This window comes from Leucopleurus acutus, assembly GCF_964270905.1.
Source record: "Leucopleurus acutus genome assembly, chromosome: 17".
Classification (NCBI taxonomy): domain Eukaryota; kingdom Metazoa; phylum Chordata; class Mammalia; order Artiodactyla; family Delphinidae; genus Leucopleurus; species Leucopleurus acutus.
In genome coordinates, this window is record NC_139159.1 from 39,504,660 (window position 1) to 39,531,027 (window position 26,368).

The window sequence follows — 26,368 nt, forward strand, 5'->3', positions numbered from 1 at the left end:
ACCAAAGCAAGTCAGAAGACCAGACTTGATTCCAAGAGTGTATGTTCCCAGGAGAACTAGGAATCGTGGTGCGTACTCATGTCTACCACAGCAACTATTTGTATTTGCTCCAATGTTTAAGAATGGGGAGGATATTTAAGGCAACGTATGTTTTTTGTAAATCCCCCTGTTATAAAAGATGCTACAATAATATGAGGTATGGGAACCACATTCCAAGTTTGCTTTATTCTTTTAAGATATATGTTATATATATTATGTATAAGAAATGAGATCCTACCAAAGTACAACTAAGGTTGTAATATAAAAAAGTCTTGCAGCTCTACTATCCACCAGTCCCTCCCAACAGGGAACTTCCACAAGCCTCTTAGATAGACTCATCCACCAGACGACAGACAGCAAAAGCAAGAAGAACTACAACCCTGCAACCTGTGGAACAAAAACCACATTCACAGAAAGATAGACAAGATGAAAAGGCAGATGGCTATGTACTAGATGAAGAAACAAGATAAAGCCCAGAAAAACAACTAAAAGAAATGCAGATAAGCAATCTTCCAGAAAAAAAATTCAGAATAATGATAGTGAAGATGATCCAGGACCTCAGAAAAAAAATGGAGGCAATGATCGAGAAGATGCAAGAAATGGTTAACAAAGACAGAGAAGAATTAAAGAACAAACAATCAGAGATGAACAACAAATAACTGACATGAAAAATACAGTAGAAGGAATCAATAGCAGAATAACTGAGGCAGAAGAACACATAAGTGACCTGGAAGGCAGAATGGTGGACTTCATGGCTGCAGAACAGAATAAAGAAAAAAGAATGAAAAGAAATAAAGACAGCCTAAGAGACCTCTGGAACAACATTAAATGCAACAACATTCACATTATAGGGGTCCCAGAAGGAGAAGAGAGAGAGAAAGGACCCATGAAAATATTTGAAGAGATTATAGTCAAAAACTTCCCTAACATGGGAAAGGAAATAGCCACCCAAGTCCAGGAAGCACAGAGAGTCCCATATAGAATAAACCCAAGGAGAAACACGCTGACACACAGAGTAATCAAAGTGGCAAAAATTAAAGACAAAGAAAAATTATTGAAAGCAACAACAGAAAAATGACAAATAACATACAAGGGAACTCCCATAAGGTTAACAGCTGATTTCTCAGCAGAAACTCTACAAGCCAGAAGAGAGTGGCATGACATATTTAAAGTGATGAAAGGGAAGAAACTACAACCAAGATTATGCTACCTGGTAAGAATCTCATTCAGATTCAAAGGAGAAAACAAAAACTAGGAAAATTCAGTACCACTAAACCAGCTCTACAACAAATGCTAAAGGAATTTCTCTAAGTGGGAAACACAAGAGAAGAAAAGGACCTACAAAAACAAAACCCCCCAAAATTAAGAAAATGGTAATAGGAACATACATATCAATAATGACCTTAAATGTGAATGGATTAAAATCTCCAACCAAAAGACACAGACTCACTGAATGGATACAAAAACAAGACCCATATTTATGCTGTCTACTAGAGACTCACTTCAGACCTAGGAACACATACAGACTGAAGGTGAGGGGATGGAAAAAGATATTACATGCAAATGGAAATCAAAAGAAAGCTGGAGTAGCAATACTCATATCAGATAAAATAGACTTTAAAATAAAGAATCTTACAAGAGACAAGGAAGGACACTACATAATGATCAAGGGATCAATCCAAGAAAAACATAAAACAATTATCAATACATATGCACTCAACATAGGAGCACCTCAATACAGAAGGCAACTGCTAACAGATCTAAAAGAGGAAGTTGACAGTAACACAATAATAGTGGGGGATTTTAACACTTCACTTACACCAATGGACAGATCATCCAAACAGAAAATTAATAAGGAAACACAAACTTTAAATGACACAATAAAACAAGTAGATTTAATTGATATTTATAGGACATTCCATCCAAACACAGCAGATTACAATTTCTTCTCAAGTATGCATGGAACATTCTCCAGGACAGATCACATCTTGGGTCACAAATCAAGCCTCAGTAAATTTAAGAAAATTGAAATCATACCAAGCATCTTTTCTGACCACAACACTATGAGATTAGAAATCAATTACAGGGGAAAAATCGTAAAAAAAAAAAAAAACAACACATGGAGGCTAAACAACACATTACTAAATAACCAAGAGGTCACTAAAGAAACCAAACAGGAAATCAAAAAATACCTAGACACAAATGACAATGAAAACACGACGATCCAAAACCTACGGGATGCAGCAAAAGCAGTTCTAAGAGGGAAGTTTATAGCTCCACAAGTCTACCTCACGAAACAAGAAAAATCTCAAATAAACAATCTAAACTTACACCTAAAGGAACTAGAGAAAGAAGAACAAACAAAACCCAAAGTTAGCAGAAGGAAAGAAATCATAAAGATCAGGGCAGAAATGAAAGAAATGGAAACAAAGAAAACAATACCAAAGAGCAATAAAACTAAAGCTGGTTCTTTCAAAAGATAAACATAATTGATAAACCATTAGCCAGACTCATCAAGAAAAAGAGGGAAAGGACTCAAATCAATAAAATTAGTAATGAAAAAGGAGAAGTTACAACAGACAACGTAGAAATACAAAGCATCCTATGAGACTACTACAAGCAACTCTATGCCAATAAAATGGACAACCTGGAAGAAATGGACAAATTCTTAGAAAGGTATAACCTTCCAAGACTGAACCAGGAAGAAATAGAAAATGTGAACAGACCAATCACAAGTAATGAAATTGAAACTCTGATTAAAAAGCTTACAACAAACAAAAGTCCAGGACCAGATGGCTTCACAGGTGGATTCTATCAAACATTTAGAGAAGAGCTAACACCCATCCTTCTCAAACTCTTCCAAAAAAATTGCAGAGGAAGGAACACTCACAAACTCATTTTATGAGGCCACCATCACCCTGACACCAAAGTCAGACAAAGATAATACAAAAAAACACAAAATTACAGACCAATATCACTGCATTTAGATGCAAAAATCCTCAACAAAATACTAGCAAACAGAATCCAACGACACATTAAAAGGATCATACACCATGATCAAGTGGGATTTATCCCAAGGATGCAAGGATTCTTCAATATATGCAAATCAATCAATATGATACACCATATTAACAAATTGAAGTATAAAAAACATATGATCATCTCAATAGATGCAGAAAAAGCTTTCAACCAACTTCAACATCCATTTATGGTAAAAACTCTCCAGAAAGTGGCCATATAGGGGGAACCTACCTCAACATAATAAAGGGCATATATGACAAACCCACAGCAAACATCATTCTCAATGGTGAAAAACTGAAAGCATTTACTCTAAGATCAGGAACAAAACAAGGATGTCCATTCCCACCACTGTTATTCAACATAGTTTTGGAAATACTAAGCATGGCAATCAGAGAAGAAAAATAAATAAAAGGAATCCAAATTGGAAAAGAAGAAGTAACCCTGTCACTGTTTGCAGATGACATGATACTATATAGAGAGAATCCTAAAGTTGTCAGCAGAAAACTACTAGAGCTAATCAATGAATTGGTAAAGTTGCAGGATACAAAATTAATGCACAGAAATCTCTCACATTCCTATACACTAATGATAAAAAATCTGAAAGAGAAGTTAAGAAAACACTCCTATTTACCATTGCAACAAAAAGAATAGAATACCTAGGAATAAACCTACCTGAGGAGACAAAAGACCTGTATGCAGAAAACTATAAGACACTGATGAAAGAAATTAAAGATGACACAAACAGATGGAGAGGTACACCATGTTCTTGGATTGGAAGAATCAATATTGTGAAAATGACTATAATACCCAAAGCAATCTAAAGATTCAATGCAATCTCTATCAAATTACCAATGGCATTTTTTTACAGAACTAGAACAAAAAATCTTATAATTTGTATGGAGACACAAAAGACTCCCAATACCCAAAGCAGTCTTGAGGGAAGAGAAAAGGAGCTGGAGGAATCAGACACCCTGACTTCAGACTCTACTACAAAGCTATCGTAATCAAGACAATATGATACTGGCACAAAAACAGAAATATAGATTAATGGAATAGCATAGAAAGCCCAGAGATAAACCCACGCACCTATGGTCAACTAATCTATGACAAAGGAGGCAAGGATATACAATGGAGAAAAGACAGTCTCTTCAATAAGTGGTGCTGGGAAAACTGGACAGCTACATGTAAAAGAATGAAATTAGAACTCTCCCTGACACCATACACAAAAATAAACTCAAAATAGATTGGAGACCTAAATGTAAGTCCAGGCACTACAAAACTCTTAGAGGAAAACATAGTAGGAACACTCTTTGACATAAATCACAGCAAGATCTTTTTTGATCCACCTCCTAGGGTAATGGAATTTAAAACAAAAATAAACAAATGGGACCTAATGCAACTTAAAAGCTTTTGCAAAGCAAAGGAAACTACAAAGAAAATGAAAAGGCAATCCTTAGAGTGGGAGAAAATATTTGCCAATGAATCAATGGACAAAGGACTAATCTCCAAAATATATAAATAGCTCATGCAGCTCAATATTAAAAAAACACAGTACCCTATCAAAAAATGGGCAGAAGACCTAAATAGACATTTCTCCATAGAAGACATACAAATGGCCGAGAAGTACGTGAAAAGCTGCTCAAAATCACTAATTATTAGAGAACTGAAAATCAAAACTACAATGAGGTATCACCTCACACCAGTTAGAATGGGCATCATCAGAAAATCTACACACAACCAATCCTGGAGAAGGTGTGGAGAAAAGGGAACCCTCTTGCACTGTTGGTGGGAATGTAAATTGATACAACCACTATGAAGACCAGTATGGAGGTTTCTTAAAGAACTAAAAATAGAATTACCATATGACCCAGGAATCCCACTACTGGGCATATACCCAGAGAAAACCATAAATCAGAAAGACACATTCAGGGCTTCCCTGGTGGCGCAGTGGTTGAGAGTCCACCTGCCAATGCAGGGGACGCGGGTTCGTGCCCTGGTCCGAGAAGATCCCACATGCCGTGGAGTGGCTGGGCCCGTGAGCTATGGCCGCTGAGCCTGCGCGTCCGGAGCCTGTGCTCCGCAAGGGGAGAGGCCACAACAGTGAGAGGCCCGCGTTCTGCAAAAAAAAAACAAAAGACACATGCACCCCAGTGTTCATTGCAGCACTATTTACAATAGCCAGGTCATGGAAACAAACTAAATGTCCATCAACAGACAAATGGATAAAGAAGATGTGGTACATATACATAATGGAATATTACCAGCCATAAAAAGGAATGAACTTGGGTCATTTGTAGAGACGTGGATGCATCTAAAGACTGTCATACAGAGTGAAGTAAGTCAGAAAGAGTAAAACAAGTATCGTATATTAACGCATATATGTGGAACCTAGAAAATGGTACAGATGAACTGGTTTGCAGAGTAGAAATTGAGGCACAGAAGTAGAGAACAAATGTAAGGACACCAAGAGGGAAAGCAGCGGGTGGTGGGGATTGTGGTGTGATGAATTGGACAATTGGGATTGACATGTATACATCGATATGTATAAAATGGATGACTAATAAGAAAAATAATTAATTAATTAAAAGTCTTTATGCTGGAGTTTCAACTCATTTTATAATATAAAGTTCTTGAGGGCATACATGTAGAAATTTCCTGATTCAAATCTAGTTTTGCTGAATAAAAGCACTTTTATGCCCTCTCCGATTTGTAGTTAGATTACAGTTGATCCTTGAACAACATGAGTTTGAACCATGTGTCCACTTATATGCACAGTTCTTTTCAATAAATACAGTACTACCTGATCCATGGTGGATTTGGAAGCTCAGATAGGAAAAAGGGACTCAGCTGGCTGAATGTGGGATTTGAGCATCCACAAATTTTTTATCCCCAGTGGGTCTTGGAAACAACCCCTCAGAGATACTGAGGGAAGACTGTATATCATCTTGCTGAATAGTTTCTAGGATAGAGTATTCTTGCATAGAATATTTAAATCTATATTATTTTCCTTCCTCCCTTCTGCCATTCATACATTTATCTGTTCATATTTATTCCATAAATATGATTGATAACCAGATACTTATTAATTTTTCATATCCAAGGATCAGAAAGAAAACAGGTTCTTTAGTCCTCCAGAAACCCAGTTTAGGGAAGGAATCAGAATATAAACTACATCTATATCATATGAGGAGAAAAGAAGGGAGCCATTATTTTTTTTAATAACTTACTAGTACTAATAGCTAAAAATTGTAAACATTTAATGTCAGGCTACTCACTGTATTTTTATTAAAAAGTGGATAGCAACTTGATTACCTTGAGAAAATATGGGTAGCCACCTCTTCCAACTAAGGTCTATTTGTTCTTCTTCCTGCTTCTCTGGGTTGCTCTACAACCAAGCACTTATCTAATGTTCCCTCACTTACTGCCAGCACCACTGCTCACAGGGTTTGCCTTCGGTGCTTGTCTTCCTTTGACTTTGTAAATGTCCTCTGTTTCTCTACTTCTTCAGTACTCTACTCTAGAATCCCCTCTCTTCAGTCCCATTATGAGCTCTAAGCTCTAAAGTTTATTAAAATTTTGCTATTTGACTATTATATACATAAAAAAATGTCTCTATGCACTGACCAGACTTTATAATAATCTTGATTGTCTGGGAGGCCAAAAGTCCTTTGCCTCTTATTCATACCATGGCATAACACTTAATCACGGCCCCATGCCCAAGTTGTATATTGTGCCTCATGTTGTCTATATCTGAGCTTGAATATATGAAATTCCTCAAAAGTGTAGTCTTCCCTCAAAATTCTCATTTTTGCTAATGCTACATCCAGGGCATAAAACTTTTGACTCACTTCTTTACCTCCAAGTCAATCACCAAATACTTTGAGATCCTTCCTATAAAATACATCCTTGACTTTTATTACTTAACTTCTATAGCCCTACAAGAGCATGTTAACAGTGTGTTAACATTGCTTCTCATCTGCCTTGCCTCTAACCACTTAACCCACTACTACAACTCAATATTTCTAAAGGGAAGATTTTTTTAAAAAATATGTTATATTGTTCCCTATTCAACAATTGTGATGATTAGTTTTATGTGTTGACCTGACTGGGCCACAGGCTGTCCAGATATCTGGTTAAATATACTTTCTGAGTGTGTCTGTGAGAATGTTTCTGGAAGAGATTAGCATTTGAATCAGTAAACTGAATAAGGCAGATAGCTTCCACAGTGTAGTGGGCAACATCTGATCTGTTGAGGATCTGAATAGAACAAAAAGGAAGGTTAAATTGGCTCTCTCTACCTGACTTTGAGCAAAGACATTGGTCTGCTCTTGACCTCGGACTAAAACTTACACCATTAGCACTTTCCGTTCTCGGGCCTTTGAACTTGGACTAGAATTTGGACTAGAATTTACACCACCAACTTTCCTGGGTCTCCAGCCTTCAGACAACAGATTATGGGACTCCTCAGCCCCCATAATCACATAAGCCAATTCCTTATAATAAATCTCATTATGTTTTATTTATATATGTAATATTATGGATATAGATTAGATATAGATAGGTTCTGTTTCTCTAGATAACCCTGACTAATACAACAAATGACAAAAATTTCTCATTGTCTGCAGTTAAGATCAATGCCTTTGCCCAGATTTTAAGGCATTCCATAGTCTGGCACCTCTAATGCTCCCTCCATCCTCTCCCTCCAAGCTATCCAAACTTTACAATACACAAATCCTCTGCTCCATTTGAGTTCTCAGCTTTTTATAGAAATGGAGTCCATGCTTATTTCAGTTTACAAGTCACTGCTCACGATGTTTAATGAATTGAAAAATCCTACCTAGTCTAAAATATAGCTCAAAGAGGGAGGGGATATGTGGATATATGTATAAATATATATATTTATATATGTGGATATATGTATAAATATAGCTGATTCACTTTGTTATACAGCAGAAACTAACACAACATTGTAATACAATTATACTCCAATAAAGATGTTTAAAAAATATCTGAAACACAAAAAAATAAATAAAATAAAATATAGCTCAAATTCTATTTCTTCCAAGAAATCTTCTCTACAGTTCAATTCATATCTGTTTCTTCTGTACCACTTGTAGACTATACTACTCACTGTGGCCCAGGCAATGCGTTGGTGCTTTGCTATTTAACTCCTCATTCTCCTGTTATTTCCATGTAAGCATGCCTCATCTTTCCTATTGATCTACATGTTTCAAGTGAACTTTGGGCCACACCTCCCATTTTTTTTTTAACTTTTACAATAGCTCACAAAATGCTTCACATATGAGGTACTTAATAAGTCCCTGTTGAACAGATGAGTAAAAAAATCTAAGATCTTTTTCAGCACTTGACCCATATTCTCTTAAGTCATAATAACTTCTGTTATTTTCAGTTTTAGCCCAAGATCATGCCTTTAAATCATTTTACAATCCTCTTGCATATTTTCCTAAGTATCACTTACAACACCATTCTTTAATGTTAGTTGAGCACATTAATTTAGAATAACAAATAAGGGATACAACTACAGTGTAGTTTTAGAAGTTCTTGTAGACAGTGCTAGTATCACTTATAACATATTTAGGCAGGGGAATGCATTCCAAAGCACATATTAATAAGGGAACCAGTCTGCTCTGGATATAGCCAAAAGCTGAGTAAGTTTTTCCTGTGGGATTGGCTCCAATTATTTGGATGTTTAGAGCTTCAAAAGTACCTCTCCGTTCCAATGGTGACAAGAGGAGCCTTCTCCTCACACTGGTATAGCATCAACCAGGCATTTGGTTATACAGAAAGTTGACAAGCCAGGGGACTTGGGGATGTGGACATTAAGGCCCACTTTGATCTAAAAAATAAGAATTTGTGTACTCCAGTAATTATGTTCGTCTTGGTTCCAATCTGACCCAAGTTTCCTTTTATTGTCTAGTTATTACATATAGTTATTTTGTTTCTTCTATTTCTAAGCAAAGTCTTTTTCTTTTGAAGAGCCTGAATTTGTTCCAGAGAATTCTATACCTGACATACATTTCTACACACTTATCCAGAGCCACACGTAATAAAGATACCATGAATTTACAAATTGCTTGAATTTATCAAACAATATTATATCACATGTATACAAACATATGTCCATTTTATCTCAGCTGATAACAGGTGCTGGGAGAGTTCCTTCCTATGTCTGTGGTATCAAGGATCCCAATTTCTGTTTTTCTGTTTAAAGATGCTTCAGTATGCTCTGGGCAGGTAAAGTGATAGATTTCAACAAATCTCAGAGTCTGGACAAGTCTCACTTCTGCCAGATGATCTTCACCTGTCAATTGACAGGCAGCTGTCAGTGGCTGGTCCTCACTAGATTGCAATGAGAAAACTGATCTTGTGTCTCATCAGCCCAGACCACATACAGAACTCGCTCTAATGGCAATGGATAATCTGTTGCTTCTTTGGCTCCATTCAGCTCCTGACATAGTGGATGGGCTGAGCTGGGCCATCATTCGATGCTGTCTTTCAGAGCCACCACTAGCCCATTTTGTACCTTTGAGCAAATTAGAATAAGTACTCTTCCTCAAAACATTTTCCTTTCATCTGTCAGAAAATTGTCATAATATCCTGATTTTGTTGGAACAAGATGGTTTCCTGCTATCTTCAGAAAATTATCATATCAAATACACAAATCTGTACTGTCTTTCATGTGAATGGCACTCTGTTGTGCCCCCTTGTGCACTCCATGCCTGCACATCTGTATGTGGAATGCCCTGTTGACCCTGATCACTCAACCCATCATCCCATGCCTCATCAACCATCTCCAAAGTCCTGCTCCATCCAACTCTTTTGTCTTCAGTGAGCATCTTTGCCTTGTTCTTAATATAAATGGAAATTCTTCTAGTGTTCATCAAGCCTGAGGCTGGCTTTTCATTTGAACTACGTGTATTTCATCATGAATTTGGAATATCCGTCTAGGCCTATTTGTTAACAAGTCATTTTAAAAACTCAGAAATAGGATTTTTTAAGTCAGTAAAAGAATACAAATCTGTATAACTACTTTTGGGGGCAACTTGGTGATATATATACCAAAAATTTAAGTATATATTCTTTAACCCAGCAATTCTAGTTCTAGATATTTAACCTACAGATATGCAGGTGTACAAAGATGTACACATAAGGATATTCAATACAGGAAGATACACGTAATAGAAGATTGATTAAATAAATTGTGGTACATACCTATGACAAAATATTAAGTAGGCCTTAAGAAGAATAAATTATAGCAAGATGTGTAAATAAGAATAGATTTTTGTTTCATTCACACATTCATTTATTCATCCATTTATTATTTCAATATGTTTTATTCACACATTCATTTATTCATCCATTTATTATTTCAACAAATATTTATTGAATACCTACTAAATGATAGGCACTGTTCTCAGTATGACCATTCCACAGTGAATGAGATAAACATGACCCCTTCCCCATGGAGCTTATATAGTAAGAAAAAACAGAAAATAAATTAATAAATAATATAATATTATATAGTGATAAGTGCTAAAAGGAAAAATAATGCAGAACAAGAGAATAGGGTGATGGAGGCAGTACTGGTTTGAATAGGGTCAGCAAGTTGTTTTCTATGAAATTTACACTGATTTAAACATCTACCTGTAAGTATCCCCATGACAGTGTAAACTCACTGACATGAAAGATTACAATTTTTGAAGTAATTGATTACTTGGGCTGCCTTTTGTTGACTTAATTTGCATCTTTAAATTTAAAACAAAAAAAAGCTAAATTTTGACATTCCTTGCTCCCTTTTACATATTTTTCATGTCTTAAACCATAATGAGACCATATTTATGTTATATACTGGCTCACAAGATCCAATTATAAAATTTTCAGGAGTTTTGAGAGCCAGTTGTTAAACCATTGGTATCATGAAATTGGCCATGGTGGAAGTATTTACACCATGTAAACTGACAAATGCTACAAATTAGGACTTTTTTAAAATAGAGACAGCTTACCAGCACACCATTGGTTTAAGCAATCTCTTAAGTTACAAAATAAGTAAGACAGAATTATTCTCTCAAAATTATTTGAGGCATTTAAACTTTCACAAAGAGTTCAATTCTTCCCTCTAATTGCTCTGAAAGGGATTCAGCCCATAATTAGCCATGATGATAGTGGTACTTTCCACAGAGTAGCAAAGAGGTTAAAAGATCTTGATGCAGTACATAGTTCCCTTTTGAGGAATTCATTCCCTCTCTCTCTCTGTCTCTGTCTGTCTCTCTCTGCCCCCCATCATTGCCATTTATGTATATGTTGCCTCTTTTGATTTTGTCTCTCAGTGTCTTTTAGAACCAGAATGGGACTCAATGCCCCCCCCCAAAAAAATGTATAATGGGCAAGACACTGAGTCTGCCCCTAATCTAAGCCAAAGGATCACTCAAGCCCCCAACCAGGTCACCAGAATGGGAGAGCAATCAGATATTGAATCCCACTGCCCAGATTATACTTATTATAGAATGTGTCTTCCAAAATTCATATGTTGAAATCCTAAACCCCAGTGTATGAACCCCTCATGAATGGGATGAGTGCCATTATAAAAGAGACACCAGAGAACTTTCTAGTCCTCTTTTTGCTATGTGAGGACACAGAGTGAAGACGGTCATCTAAGAATCAGGAAGTGGGCTCTCAGCAGACACTGAATCTTCCAGTGCCTTGATATTCGTCTTACCAGCCTCCAGAACTGTGAGAAAGAGATGTTTGTTGTTTGAGCCACCCAGTCTGTGGTATTCTATTATAGCAGGCCAAATGGACTAAGACAACATTTCTGGTGTATTTTCAGCACAGTAACTGGCCAAAGATTCAGAGGTTTGGGAACTTGGATGTCATGAATGGAATTGTGTTCTCCAAAAAGATATGTTTAAGTCCTAACCCCTAGTACATGTGAATATGACTTTATTATTACTATCATAAGGTCTTTGCAGATGTAATCAAGTTCAGATGAGGTCATACTGGATTAAGGTAGGACTGAAATCCAATGACTGATTTATTTATAAGAGAAGGGAGAGGGATATTTGAATAGAGAGACCCAGAGGAGACACAGGGAAGGTCACAGAACAATACAGACAAAGAATAGAGTGAGGCAGCTATAAGACAAGGATTGTCAGTAACCACCACAAACTAGGATGAGGCAAGAAAGGATTCTTTCGTAGAGCCTTCAGAAGGAGGCTAGCCTGTGAACACCTTGATTTTGAGCTTCGGGCATCCAAAACTATGAAAGAATAAATTTATGGTTTTTTAAGACACCTAATTTGTCATACTTTGTTATGGTAGCCTAGGAAACTAATACATTGACCATCTCTCTATGTCTTTTCTTCATGATGAAGCTAGTAAATTCATAGCCATTCTCTTGCTTGCACTTCATAAAACAGAGCATTGTCTTCTAGGGGAGTGTTTCTGTGATATTATATTTTTATGAATAAATTTATTTGGAGAACTTCATTATTATAAGTAACCAATAATGTAGATACACATACATTTGTCAGATGAACTGCTTAATCATTTCTTATTAAATGTCATTTTTAAATCAGTAAGAACTGAGATAGAACCAAGAAATACAAAAATAGTATTAATTTCTTGAAAAACAAACTGTGATCAAGGTTTAGTAATAATCTACTGAAATAGTGGAAACATACTGAAAAGTATTTCTGTAAAATGCAGAGGAACATAAAATAAGCAATAAACAGCATGAGTTTATAAAAACCAACCCATGCCAAAGGAACTTGATTGATTTCCTTTCAATTTCATTATAAAATTAGAGCACAAAGGGAATCCTGTAGTAGACACTGTGTATTTGAGCATGAGAAAAATGCTTAATTGGATCTCAAGAAATCCTACTTTAAAACTGAAGTAAAATTGACCTGCACACAGACATATTCACATAAGTGGAAAATGAATGAGGAATATGAACAAGGAATAACGATAAACAGCAACAGACTGAGTGTGTGAAAGAGGTATCCAGTGGTGAGTCAAAAATGGATTGTATTCCATGTGGTCATTAAAATAGTAGAGGATACAGATTAGTGGAGTCCTTGAACCCTGTGGAGACTAGCAATCCAGTGGGGCCACCAGAGCACAAAAATGTAAGCAAAATGTAAAATGAATTTTGCTATGAAAGGAATGAAAGATGGAGTGCTGAGAAGTAGGGATGATGGTAGGAGGGGTTAGAATATCTAGAGACTAACTACACAATTATGAGTAAAACATAACACAAAGTAAAACATAACACAATGATAAAACCTAAGCAAAAGACATCATATTGATTTAGAGATTGGAGTTTGCTCTATTGTATAAAAGCTCATTTGAGTCCAAGACTTTGTAAATAAATGAAGTCAATTAAAAATAAGGAAGTTCTTCCCCCCCACCCCCACTGATTTGTGTCATGAAATTTAAAATCAGTAAGAACATTTATCATCTCCCCGGTAGAGATTCTTCAGCAGATTATAGAAGTAATTCTTACTGACATATGTCTTAAAGTAATAGATCTCCCTCCTGGCATATAAGGGTACTGTTTACAATAAGTGAGATTATGTGGAATGAATGAAATGCAAGTAAATATTTATTCATTCCAAAAACATTTACTGAGCACTTAATATGTGATAGACACTTATCCTAGACGCATGTCATTTATTAGAGAACAAAAGTGAGGTCTGCTCTCATAAAGCTTACCTTCTTATGGAAATAAACAGAAAATAAACACAATGCAGAAAAAAAAAAGGAGAGTACAATGGAGTATGATGGAGCAGGGAATGTGCTATTTTGGATAGAGTGGTCAGAGTGGCAACTCTGACATGGAACTCTTGAAGGAAAACCAAATTGAGGGAGCAAACCATACAGATAAATATATAGTGAAAATTTTCCAGGTAGATGAAGTAATTATTGCAATGGCCATGAGGCAGGAGAATATTCATTGTGTTCAGGAAGTGGCAAGGAGGTCAGCAGGACAGGAGCAGATAAGCTAGCAGGACTGTGGTTGGTGATACAGCAAAGAAGTAGCCAGAGACTAGATCTTATACGGTCTTATGGCTGCAGCAGTCATGGAAAGACACTGCTTAGATCTCCTGCTGCCTGGAGCATGGCTGCCTGGCAGATCCAGCTGCTGTCCCTCTGGATTCACCTCTACATTTGTGCCAAGACCATTCTTCCCCTAGGCTGGCCCCAGTCAGTGTCTGAGCACAGCAGGGGTACCAGTACAGGCCCATTCCTGCCCAGTGCAGGCCTCCTCTGAAAGTTGTCTTTGGCTTGAAGACTTATAAACCTGTCACTACACTGTCTAAAGCTGTCTTCCATCTGTGGCCACCATCACCACTGCCATCCTCCTAGCCTCCAGGGAGAAGACACTACTCACCTCTAGTCAACTTCTTCCCAAGTATGGGATGGGTCCTTCCCGTGAAATCATCAAAACCCCTCATAAAATAAATTGGACAGTAGAATCATATGTGCAGTTAACTTTCATGAATTATGAATCACATGCTATCACCCAGCAACAAGAAAAGAGGGAGAGAGTGGGTAGAGGGAGAGAGAGAGTTAATTGAAATAATGAAGTGTGAGGCATTCTGCCCACAGTTTTTTTCAGTGCAACTATTCACCAGAGGTTGATCTCAGGCCCTTATGCCACCTATTGTGAGAAGATTTTGCAGCTCAAAGTATAATTTAAAGACAGACATTTTTGGTATATGTTATGCAAGCAGATCATGGATACACATCAATAGTGCCACGTAATACAAGCATAATATAGGGTTTATTGGGGACAAAACTTAGAAAGAGAAAAGCAAAAGAACATATGTATTGCACTGACATTATTCACAGCATAGGCCAGGCATAGGCGGTCATAACACACTATGGCCAAGATTCCAGGAGAGAGGGGCCTGCACAGGCCAGTGGACTACACATGTGACAGTGAGCAGGCCAAGAGAGCATGGGCCCTGCCACACATCTCAGTACATAATTATGGGTTAAGCCTAAGAGGGGCTAGGGAACACCTAGTTTCTCTGAGTACCAAAAAATATTTTGATAGATCTTCAGGCCCAGGAACAATGCTGTTGGTTTCACATACTTAAGGGCAAAGTCTATACATGAGGGCCCTAGGAAGATCCTTAACCAGCAGTAATACTGACTACCTGGGACAGTCCAGCTGAGCCAGCTGTCTGCTAAACCACCAGAAGGAGGGAGAAACTGTCAGAGTCATTTAAATTTGTCTCTCATCAATACACATGACCCCTAAATATAAGTCAAGTACTTTACCTGATAAAGAATCAAATAATTTCTGTTCTACTCATTTCTTTGTCTTTCCTGAATTGAAATAACTCTCTTAGCTACTTTAATACTATGTATATAAATACTATAATTTCCATAAGTCTTGATATATATAGCAGAAAATTGAAACTCAGAGATAAATTGGGTTTTCCTAACTTACTGCACTAATAAGTGGTAATATTTTTAACAGCCACCATTTTAGTCCCTAGTCTATGACAAGTTTTGTCATAAAAAATAATTCATTTAATTATAGGAGTTATTTTTCTCATTTCTCCAATAAGAATTGAGAATAAAGTTATTAAATGGTATGTTCAAGATCTAAAAGACGGAGGCAGGATTTGAATCCAGGAATGTTTGAACAGCAAAATCAAGCTCTTTTTTATAAAACCCAAGACAGACACCCCAGCCCTTCTCATCCCAAGGCCCTCCTCCCTTGTCGCCACCAAGAACCTCAATATTCCACCTGAGATGAAACATGTTTTAGAACTAGGAGGCTTTTTTTTTTTTTTTTTTTTGCGATACGCGGGCCTCTCACTGTTGTGGCCTCTCGCGTTGCGGGGCACAGGCTCCGGACGCGCAGGCTCAGTGGCCATGTCTCACGGGCCCAGCCGCTCCGCAGTATGTGGGATCTTCCCGGACCGGGGCACGAACCCGTATCCCCTGCATCGGCAGGCGGACTTTCAACCACTGAGCCACCAGGGAAGCCCCTAGGAGGCATTCTTAAGCAAAGCCATTTGTGATTAACTCTCCCAAAGAAGAATTTCTGCTGATATTTTTGGTATTATAACTTTTTCAAATTTATTTATTTAATACTTGTGTAGTGTGTGCTAAGTGTAAATGTTTTACAGAGATAAGCTCATTTAATTCAGTTCCCATAATGAGCCTATGAGGTAGAAATCTTTATCTCCATTTTACATAATCTTGCCTAAGGTTGCATAGCTCCAAAGCTGTGAGCAAAGGTTTCACCCCAGCAAGCTCCATGTCAATGCTCTTTACCACAAGGCTGTGCAGCCTCTCACAGGAAGCCCAGCAATAATTTTCATTTAGACTTCCCTTGGTGGAAATATGAGATTTATCCCAGTGGGAGAAAAAAGAATAGGCAGTCCCTAGCTAGTCATTTTCTCACGGAAGAATTTCCCCTTTTCCTCAGCAAGGCCAGACCTGGGCCCCATCTCTGTGTTCCTTATCTGCCCTCCTCTCCCCCAGACAGTGTAACAGAGAGCTTAAATCACAGTCTCTGGAGCCACACAAAGCTGAGTTTGCATCTCCACTCTTCCACTTACCAGATGATTAAACTGAGGGACATATATAGACTGCTTGGGCCTCAGTTTCTTCATCTGCAAAATGGGGCAACAATAGTAATTTTAATAGTTATAGTAATAGAAATAGTAAACTTTACAAAAAATGTCCTAGGTTTTTATGAAGTTTAAATTAGATAAGATAGAAATGCATTTAACATGCTAGTAAATAAATGATCAATAAATATTAACATTTTTATTATTGCTATCACATATTTCATAATTACATCTTTACTGTCTATATCTCCCCAATATACAAGAAACTTCCTATAGCCTCAGTGTTTGACACAGAGTAAACATTCAGAAAATGTTCATTAAATGATATCCTCATTCCTCTTTCTGAGAACTTCCTTCTTTTAGAAGTTCATGTCTCCCTCTGGGCTCACAATGCCACTCTTAATTATCCCAGTGGAAACATCAACACAAAGATGTCCCCAGTATGCATTGTGCCATGACCGATCACATACCATGCTGTGTCTGCACTTTTGTGAACTCCAGACTTGCTTTCGCCACAATTTCTCTCTAACTGCTGATGTTTCCTGCACAATGTGCCTGTTGAGTACAGTCTGAAAATGGAGAGTGAATACAGATAATTTGGTATATTATTTTGTGGAATATAAAAGATAATTCCTGCACTCTATTCCAGATGTCTACACAAAGTGAAGTTCTTTCTTTTTTTTTTCATGATCTGCTTGTCAATAAATGTAATTTTAGGGAGAAAATGCTATTTTTCACTGCATATATATTTAAATGTTTTCAAAGTTGTTTTTCAAAGAGAAGTGATATTGCCCCCAGGGAAAATCATGTGAGCTACTAGGTCTAGAGCTTTTTATAACAAGTTGAGAACAGTTAAAGTCACCATCATAATGTAGTATCTTAGGCTAGTTTTAAACCAAGTGGGACAAGAAGATCTAAAAAAGAGTTCTTTTAGCCACTCACCATTTCATTTCTCTCGATTGACTCAATGTCTTTTGCCATGGTTCAGTTACTCATCTCTCCTTGGCCTCTGATGACCTCTAAAGAATGAAAAACGCAATCCTCTTAAACTCTACTCATGTGCTGATTGACCTGCTCTCATTCAGGATCTCAAACAAGCATTGAAGGACAAGGTGTTTGCTAGAGCACAGATAATTAACATACCAGTGACTTCACCTGGAGAAAGCAGTAAAGCTTCCAGTCTACATTCCAATTTGCTCACTAGACTTATTGTTTCTATCTATGTGTATCCTTAGCTTTATGGTGAAAAATAATTTTTTAAGAAACATTTATACACTGATGTGTATAAAATGGATGACTAATAAGAACCTGCAGTATAAAAAACAAACAAACAAAAAACAACTAATACTAAACTTTCTTTGGATTATTTGTATGGAAATGTTAATATAAATGTTTCAGACATTACATGAAATTCCTAAAAATCTTATATGTTCTGGTAAATGTTATAAGTCATAATTCTAGTTATTACTTTAAAATGTATATCTCAGAAATAACTAAATTTCCTTGTCAATTGCATTATTATGAACTTTCATCAAATCTTTAACCGTGGTCGTTTTTAAGTCTTTTTTCATTTACAGACAGTTCTGGGTGTACTCTGATGCTTTCACAAAAATGTTCCTATAAAAGATTTCATCTTCAAGGAATTCATGGAAAAGACTGACAAGTACAGGTTTCTGGTAACTGACTATACTACTGAACTGAATGAATAAGCATTTTCAGAACTCTAATGGAAAACTGATGAATTCATAAAACTGCTAACAAAAGATCAAGATGAAAAAAGAAATTAATTATATGGGACTGAGTGAACTGATGAGGATGATTATAATTTTTGTGACTTTCTGTTTGAATAAAAAAAAATCCCACAAGGACTCAGAGGCAAAACATATACAAATCAATTTTCATTGCAAAGTAAAGGAGCTGTTACAGTGGAGGACTACGGGACTGAATGTCAATATTATGACATAGTATGAGTGTGTTTCGTGTTTGGTAATTGCAATCATTGTTGTTTTTGTTGTGGTCATCCATTTACAATGTTTGGTGTCAGTTTATTTATCTCTTGTAAAAATAAAATACACTGTGTGTGTGTGTGTGTGTGAGTTGTGAAAAAAAAGAAAAGAAAAAGAAAATCATCTGTCAAGTTCAAAAAAAAAAAACCTATTCCTGCTAATCATCATAGTATTCCTTTTTAGCAATTTTAATAGGTAGCATTTGTAAGGTCTCCTTTAAAATTGCATTGTTTCTGTCATGCTGTCCTTATTTACAAAGTTAGTATAAACCTTAGGCTTGATATAACCTCATTTAATTATTTCAAACTTTTGTACCTCTTGTATGGCAAAAGGATACTTAATTACTGGGTTGTTTGTCATACTTTTGGTAGGTAATTTGGCTGTAACTCTCTCATCTCTACTGGGACTGGTTCCAAAGGAAGTTTTGATGCTTATAAGACACTAAAATTCAAAGACAGAAATAACTTGTGGCAATAATAAACCAGTATATATATATTATATATATATACTTTAGAAAATTAAATTCTAGAAAGACTATAAAAGGCACTAAACATTTAGCACATGAATGTAAAGAAGAACACAAGAGGCACAAAGAAATTTGCCAAAACAAATCCAAACATGTTCAGAAGGGGAAATCTCTGTTTCCTCCTTACATATTCAACTTATTTAGATATACAGTTATATCCACTATATAGACAGTAAAGAAAAATTCCATTTCTACTGCTGCTAGTAATTAAAGATGAAGCTAAAATCCTAAGTCACTCCAGGAAAATTTACCTATATCTTAAGATTTTCATTATGACTCTAGATCTAAAAGTCAGTACTAGATTACATCAACTCAGGCAACATACCATCCAAAGCTGCTCCAGCCAAGAAGGCCAAGGTTTCCAAAAGAGTAGGAGTCAAAACATTGAACTGAAGTGGCAGCAATCTGTTTAAGCAGTTAGAAATCTGCTGAAAAGTGGTTAGTTTAAAAGATTCCTTGACTTTACTGACTTGAAATCACCTGAGGACACCTATTTGTACTGCTTCCTCTTCTTCAGACCACACTGTGGCACCTACATGGTTCTTTATTTCGTCTCATATCAGAACCAGACCTCATACCTTCCTCTCTAAACTCATCTGGGTCTTTCTTTCCAGCCCTTCAGTGTCAGCTATTGTGGCCTTCTTTCAATTCCTTGAACACATCAAGTGCTTTCCTTCAGTACAGGTTGTAAACATGCTCTTTCCTCTTCTTAGAACACCCCCCCTACCTATCCCCAAACACACAACTGCACGCCGCAACCAGAGTCCACCTAATCATAGAATTTTTTACAATCATTCTTTACTTTTCAGCTTAAATATCACCCTTTTAGACTCTCCCTAAATAAAGTAGGTCCACTGGATTCTTCATCACAGTATTTGATTTGTTTCCTTTAGAGCATTTATTATCATTTATAATTACATATGCATTTGCTTTCTTCTGTTCACTATTTTATTGTCTGCCCCTCCCCCCAACTTAAAGACTGTGTTTTTCATTATATCTCCAAAGCTGAGTACAGCGCATGGCATATAATGCGCACTAAATGAATGCTGAAAGTACAACTAAATGAACAAATGTGAAATAGGATCTAAAAAATAAAAACAAAAAGAATGCTATAAGAATGTCTGTTAGTAACCATCTCCTAAGCACTTCAGTATCTTACATTCAATGTTGTCCTATACCAGGGTGCCTCAGTCTTCTCAGCTCATTAGAATCACATGGTAAAGTACCAGGTGCATCTCAAAGCAATTAAATCTCTGGGAGATGCAGCTCATGTTTTGGTAGTTTTTAAAGTTCTCCAGGTAATTCTAATGTGCAACTAAGACTAGCCTATTCCCATGGTTCTCAAATGTGAACTGCATAGGAATCCTTAAGAGCTTATTAAAACATAGATTTTTGTTTCTCCCAAGGCTTCTTGTGAGTCTGCATTTCTAATGAGTTCCCAGGTGATGCTGATGCTGCTAGACTGGGAACCACACTTATACTTTCATGTAGATTGCATTGGACTTAAGTTTGAGAGCAGAGGGAATGCTAGAAGAGATATTTTATAGAGGGAAACAAAAAGACTTGAAATGAAAACAACAGGATGCTTTAGGCATAGTTTCCAAGTTAATCACTTCCATGTTGCTCACAATTGAATAGAGATGCCAGAAATCACAGAATGCCATTCAGCTGAGAGATGGAGACAACGGGAGAGCCAATACATTGGCAACACATTCTGTACTAATTGTATATAAAGAGTCATGAGAAGAAAAAACCCAAGGCATGCTAATGAAGAGAGATTATGCCATGTGTCTCCAAATAGCCTATAACTTCTCCACCAATGCAATAAAAAAAATTCTATTCCGGTAATAATGCTATCTTTGAATAGACTGATTTCTACATATGATTTTAAGAAATATCTTTATATCTGCATGCAGCATGCAGCCTGTTGGTGTTTAGTAAGTTAACATGCACTTGGATTAACAATGAACTGTGCCATTGCTTTACCACTTTTCCTTAACACTTAATATTTATGCTTCTTCCTAAGTGTTCCAGCACTCTGAGGGTCAGTTTTCTGGGTAAAGGCAGGGGATCAATGCATCTTTAAATGCAGCTAGGCTGCTCTGCACACTTAAGAGCCTCAGTACATCATTTTGTAATCACGTATCTCAGAATAATATATACAATCAATTAAAGAGCATTATCAAGGGATGATTTGACAACTGTTGCCATGCCAACCAGTGAAGTAGACAGTGCCTCCATGTTTAAAGGCTGCACCTGGTGATGGATGTAGCAGATTTTGAGGACTCAGACAGAATCACAGATGTCCAAAAGGTATGGAGAGAACATGATTTAAAGCTTTGATGTTGTGCCATTTTTACTGGCAAAAGGGTGTTGATGGCATGTTGTTCACTTTCTCATTAAAATTCTGTCATTTTTCACAGTGTTCTGCATCCAGAGCTGAAAACTGAAGTGAGAATGCACTTTACAGACTGATAAAATATGATAGCAAAATGGATGATGTTCATTTGCAGGCTGAATTAATTTTTTCGAAAAGGTTGTGTCAGTGCATTTATGCAAAGCGCATTAATCAGACACTGCTTTGTCAGCCTTAATGCATATATTTTAAACACTTATACATTAATAATTAAAGTTTGGGATGGTAAATGGCTTCCAGTACATTCAGCTAAAAAGTATTTGAAATGGGTCACTATAGGACATAACAGAAGCAGAAAATACACTTTCCAGTGTCCATATGCTGCCTGATTTCTTGATGCCAATGACAATGATAAAATCAATAAACCTTAAAAACTTTGCAAAACAGACTGGTCTTTTACCTCACTGAGTTATGCCAGAAACGAAGGAGGTTTCCAAGGGCATTCCCAATTATAGACTCTATATTAGTAAGCAAGAGAGATGAGATTAGATCTATGGGATCAGCAAGCCAGTTCTCTCTCCAGCATGCAGTAATTCTTTGCTCTATTAAATCATGCCTTTTATAAACCAATTGATTATATGCTAATATGTGTGATAGATGCAATGCCCACAATATTTTTTTAATAGTGTGACAGTTATAAACTTAGACTCTAGAGACAGACTGTTTGAATCTCAACTCTCCTTCTTGCTAGCTATTAGGCAAATTATTTGATCTCTTTTTCCTCATTGTCTTCATCTGTAAAATGAGAATAGTGTCCACATCTTGCAATTGTTGTGAGAATTAAATGAGTTATAGTATATAAAGCACTTAGAATGGTGCTTGAGGTGTTTATCCTCAAGGCTGTTATTATTACCAATAACATTATTGTAACTATTTTATCTTTTAAGGCTCTTAGCCTTTCTATAAACAGTGGTTGCAGCAATTACTCATTTTTGCTTTCCATTCAGAACATGAGTTGATGTAATACGCTAAGTAAATTACAAAGTCCAACTAATGATTTACTAATTTGAGCTATCACAGGAAAAGTAACATTGAGATGAAAAATCTTAATACAAATAAAGTGAAATAAAAGGTGGAAGATAAAGGCACAAGAGGCAGAAAAACGTGATGGTATCATCTAATGTTCTATAGAAAAATTTGGTTTCCTTCCACCATCAGCTACTTTCTGAGGTATAACAAATACCATGCTAGGATAATAGGAGGAAGTTTTTGCAGAACAAAAAAAGAAGCAGAGATTATTTAAAGCAAAATAACCCCCAAAGTTGTGTTCAGAGGACAGTTTGGCAATAAAAAGATGATCTTTTAGAGGTTTCAATTTGAGACTGGATCCTGAAAGCCTGCTGTCGTTTATCCTCTATTCTCAGAGTAGTTTCCTGAGGGAAACCAGATGAAACCAAAGGATTGATGCGATGGCTTGAGGTTCAGAGAAAAAAGAAATGGAACCCTACTAGTCTGGGCAATAGGAGAGGGCAAATTGTGACAACATCACACACAGTAGATACTCCCACATGCCAATCCAAGGAGGACTTATACAAACTTACAGGTGATTTAGGGGAAATGCAAAATGTTTTAAATTCATTCTCTGGTTTCTTGGTATATACTTGATCTTCTATAGTAAGATTTTTTTTCTATGACTGACTATGTCTTCCCATCTTCCCAACATTAAATGGACAAAAAGGGGTCAATTTATATAGCTAAGAAATATTAGAAACAAAATTATTACCAATTATTACCAATGATTACCTTGGCTGATGTGCGACACAATCATAATGAATTTCAGAGTAAACACTAGGTGCTCAGCAAACTTTAATTTCAGTAGCCTCAGCTCTTAAAATCAAAAGCTGGTGTCCAAATGCAAAAAATAATATAAGTACATACTGTTGTTAGTTGTAAAGACCCAGTTCATAAGCTCCTTAGAAAGGCATTGGAACTGTCTTTCAAAGTATGTTAATACTATGGTTGATTTTGAATGTCACTAAATAACTCTCTAAAGTTGGACACAGACAATCACTTGTAGGTAGATGTGCCCATCTGCAAGTGGACAGGTTTCCATATGTGGCCAGTTATGTACAACTAGTTAAGACACAAAGCACTATAAATATGTGTGAACATGCAAGTAAATACCATTGATTTGTATAAGTGATTATGCCAGCTGAAGAATTTACTTGCAGAATTAGTTCTTGGCTCTTCCTCTTTGTGTTCACCTTTCCTAAAATATGATTAGAAAAATATGAGAATCTCTGTATACACACACACAGAAACATACACAGACACACACATGCTATGTAAAAAAGTGCTACGTATGTGATAAACATACAGTAGTCTCTGTTTTAATGAACTTACACTACAGTCAGAAAGAGAAAAATAAATGTATGAAAAGTTAAATAGGAATAGAAGACACCAAATAAAAAAAGTATCGGGCTTCCCTGGTGGCGCAGTGGTTGAGAGTCCGCCTGCCGATGCAGGGGATGCGGGTTTGTGCCCCGGTCCGGGAGGATCCCACATGCCGTGAAGCGGCTGGACCCGTGAGCCATGGCCGCTGAGCCTGCGCGTCCGGACATGTGCTCTGCAACGGGAGAGGCCACAACAATGAGAGGCCCACGTACCGCAAAAAAAAAAAAAAAGTATCATAAGGTGGTTTACATGTACTTGCCAAATAATTCATATGAAAGATGTGTAGAATAAGGCTACTATTTCTCTAGACACAAGAGCTTTTTCTCCTGGGCTTTCCACTTATTTCATTTCCCTTTTCTCTTCACCTTGATTTTGAGAAGTTTCTTTATTTTCAAATTTATTTAAGTTACCCAAGATTCATTCTTGGTCTTGATATAATTAAAAGAAATGTCAATATCTGACTATTTACACAAGTCCTTCAGCATCTTGGAAATAGTATAAGGTTTCTATGTTTATAGCACTTGGAAAGAAAGTTTGCTTTCTAGATACTAGGTTTAGTTCTTTCTATGATAATTTTCAATATCTTTTGATATGGAAAAAGAAAGTTCGTTCATTCATTTAGCAAGCAAGAATTTACTGAAAGCCTACTATGTGCCAGGCACCAATTACAAAGAAAGAAATATAAGCCATGATTTCTGTTCCTAAAGAAAGGTTGTTTTAATAAAAATAAACAATGAAAGCTAATTATCAATCATCAATTAATACTTATTAATAATTTATCAATCCCAGGTGCCACTGAACAGCTCAAAAGTTTTGAAGGTTTAAGAGTTTCCAAAAATCTCCCAAATTGCTTGATCTGTATGTTGGTCAGAATTTGTCTTTTTTTTAGAGGTAATTTTTCTGGCTGTTGTTTATTTATCAATAGCTCCCCAGATAACTTGGTAACAGACCAAAGGTTTGGAGCATCCTGAGAACTGGAGGCAGGGCCCTCTGTGCATATTTCCGCACTCCTATCTTTCTGTCTATTTCCTGCTCTCTTATTGCCTTTCTCTCTGTCCTTTCCTGGAGCCATTAAACTCACCTCTGTGGAAAAAGAGGGAGAAAAATGGAGTAGTAAAGAGTCATAGAGTAAGATGCACAGGCTTACAAGGCCTATACCATGAGAAAGACAGTGGATGCATTGTGGCAAAGAACTGAATACTTCTGAGATGAATCTTTTAACTTGCATTAATTACCAGTCAATGTTCAAGACACTGTGTACATATCCCTGGCTAAAAGACAATTTAGAGGGTATGTGTAGGAAGCTCCTCCAAACAGACATGAAAGCTTTAGGCAAAGGGATTTCAAAACCAGTGGTTAAAGGAAATGAAATACACATGGAAAGACAGAGAGAGATAAAATGTGAATTTAGTTCAAAGTTACTTTACAACATACAGATGAATTGACTTAAAAATAGCTGAAACACAAAGTAATTATGAATTTGCTCATAAGACAAAAATATGCTGAAAACACTGCTAAGATTAGCCTTATGTAAACACCTTTATCTCCCCATCTCTTGGATCTGTCTCCTTCAGACTTCAAGTATAAACACTTTGAAAAGAAAGATTGCATATGTTGATTCACGGTCAACCTACGGAACTTTTGTTAGGTTTTTCCCTTCGGATTTTCTTGCCCCCAGTGCTACCAGGGCAAGAAAAATTTATCTGTTTTAAATTCCACAGTATGGATTCCACTAAATAAATGATTTTTATTTTAAAAATAAAATAAAGGCAATAAATAAGTGATTCAGAGGGCACTAAATAAGTGATTTTTATTTTTAAAATGGCTCAAACATTATAAGTAGAAATCATGACTTTTTAAATTTGAATCTTATTTTCAAAATGTATTTTGTATTCTTCATTCTGCTGTTATAAAACTAGAGTTCACAGTCATAGGTCTTAGGTCTGATGGCTGATTAATGAGTAATAGTAACAATAATTTTAATTAATTTAAATACAAAATGTTTTTCAATCTCAAAACTCTGTCTCCTCAATTGTTTTATTTGATCTCTTCAACAAGTCTTCTGAGCTTTACAAATGAATTAGATGGGCAAGATGAAGGAAAGAAACTAACACATATTGACAACTTTTTAAAAGTGTGCCAGGCCCTATGCTGGGCACTTTACCTATAGTGCCTTATTAAATCCTTGCATTAAATCTGTGAAGTAACTTTGATCAGGTCACTTACTTGCTCTGTAACTTTATTTGTCTGAAAAATGAAGATAATGATAATATCTGACAAAAGATTTTAATGAGGATCAAATGAGTTAATACACATAAAGTTTTGAAAGGACTGGGAACAAAATTGCAGA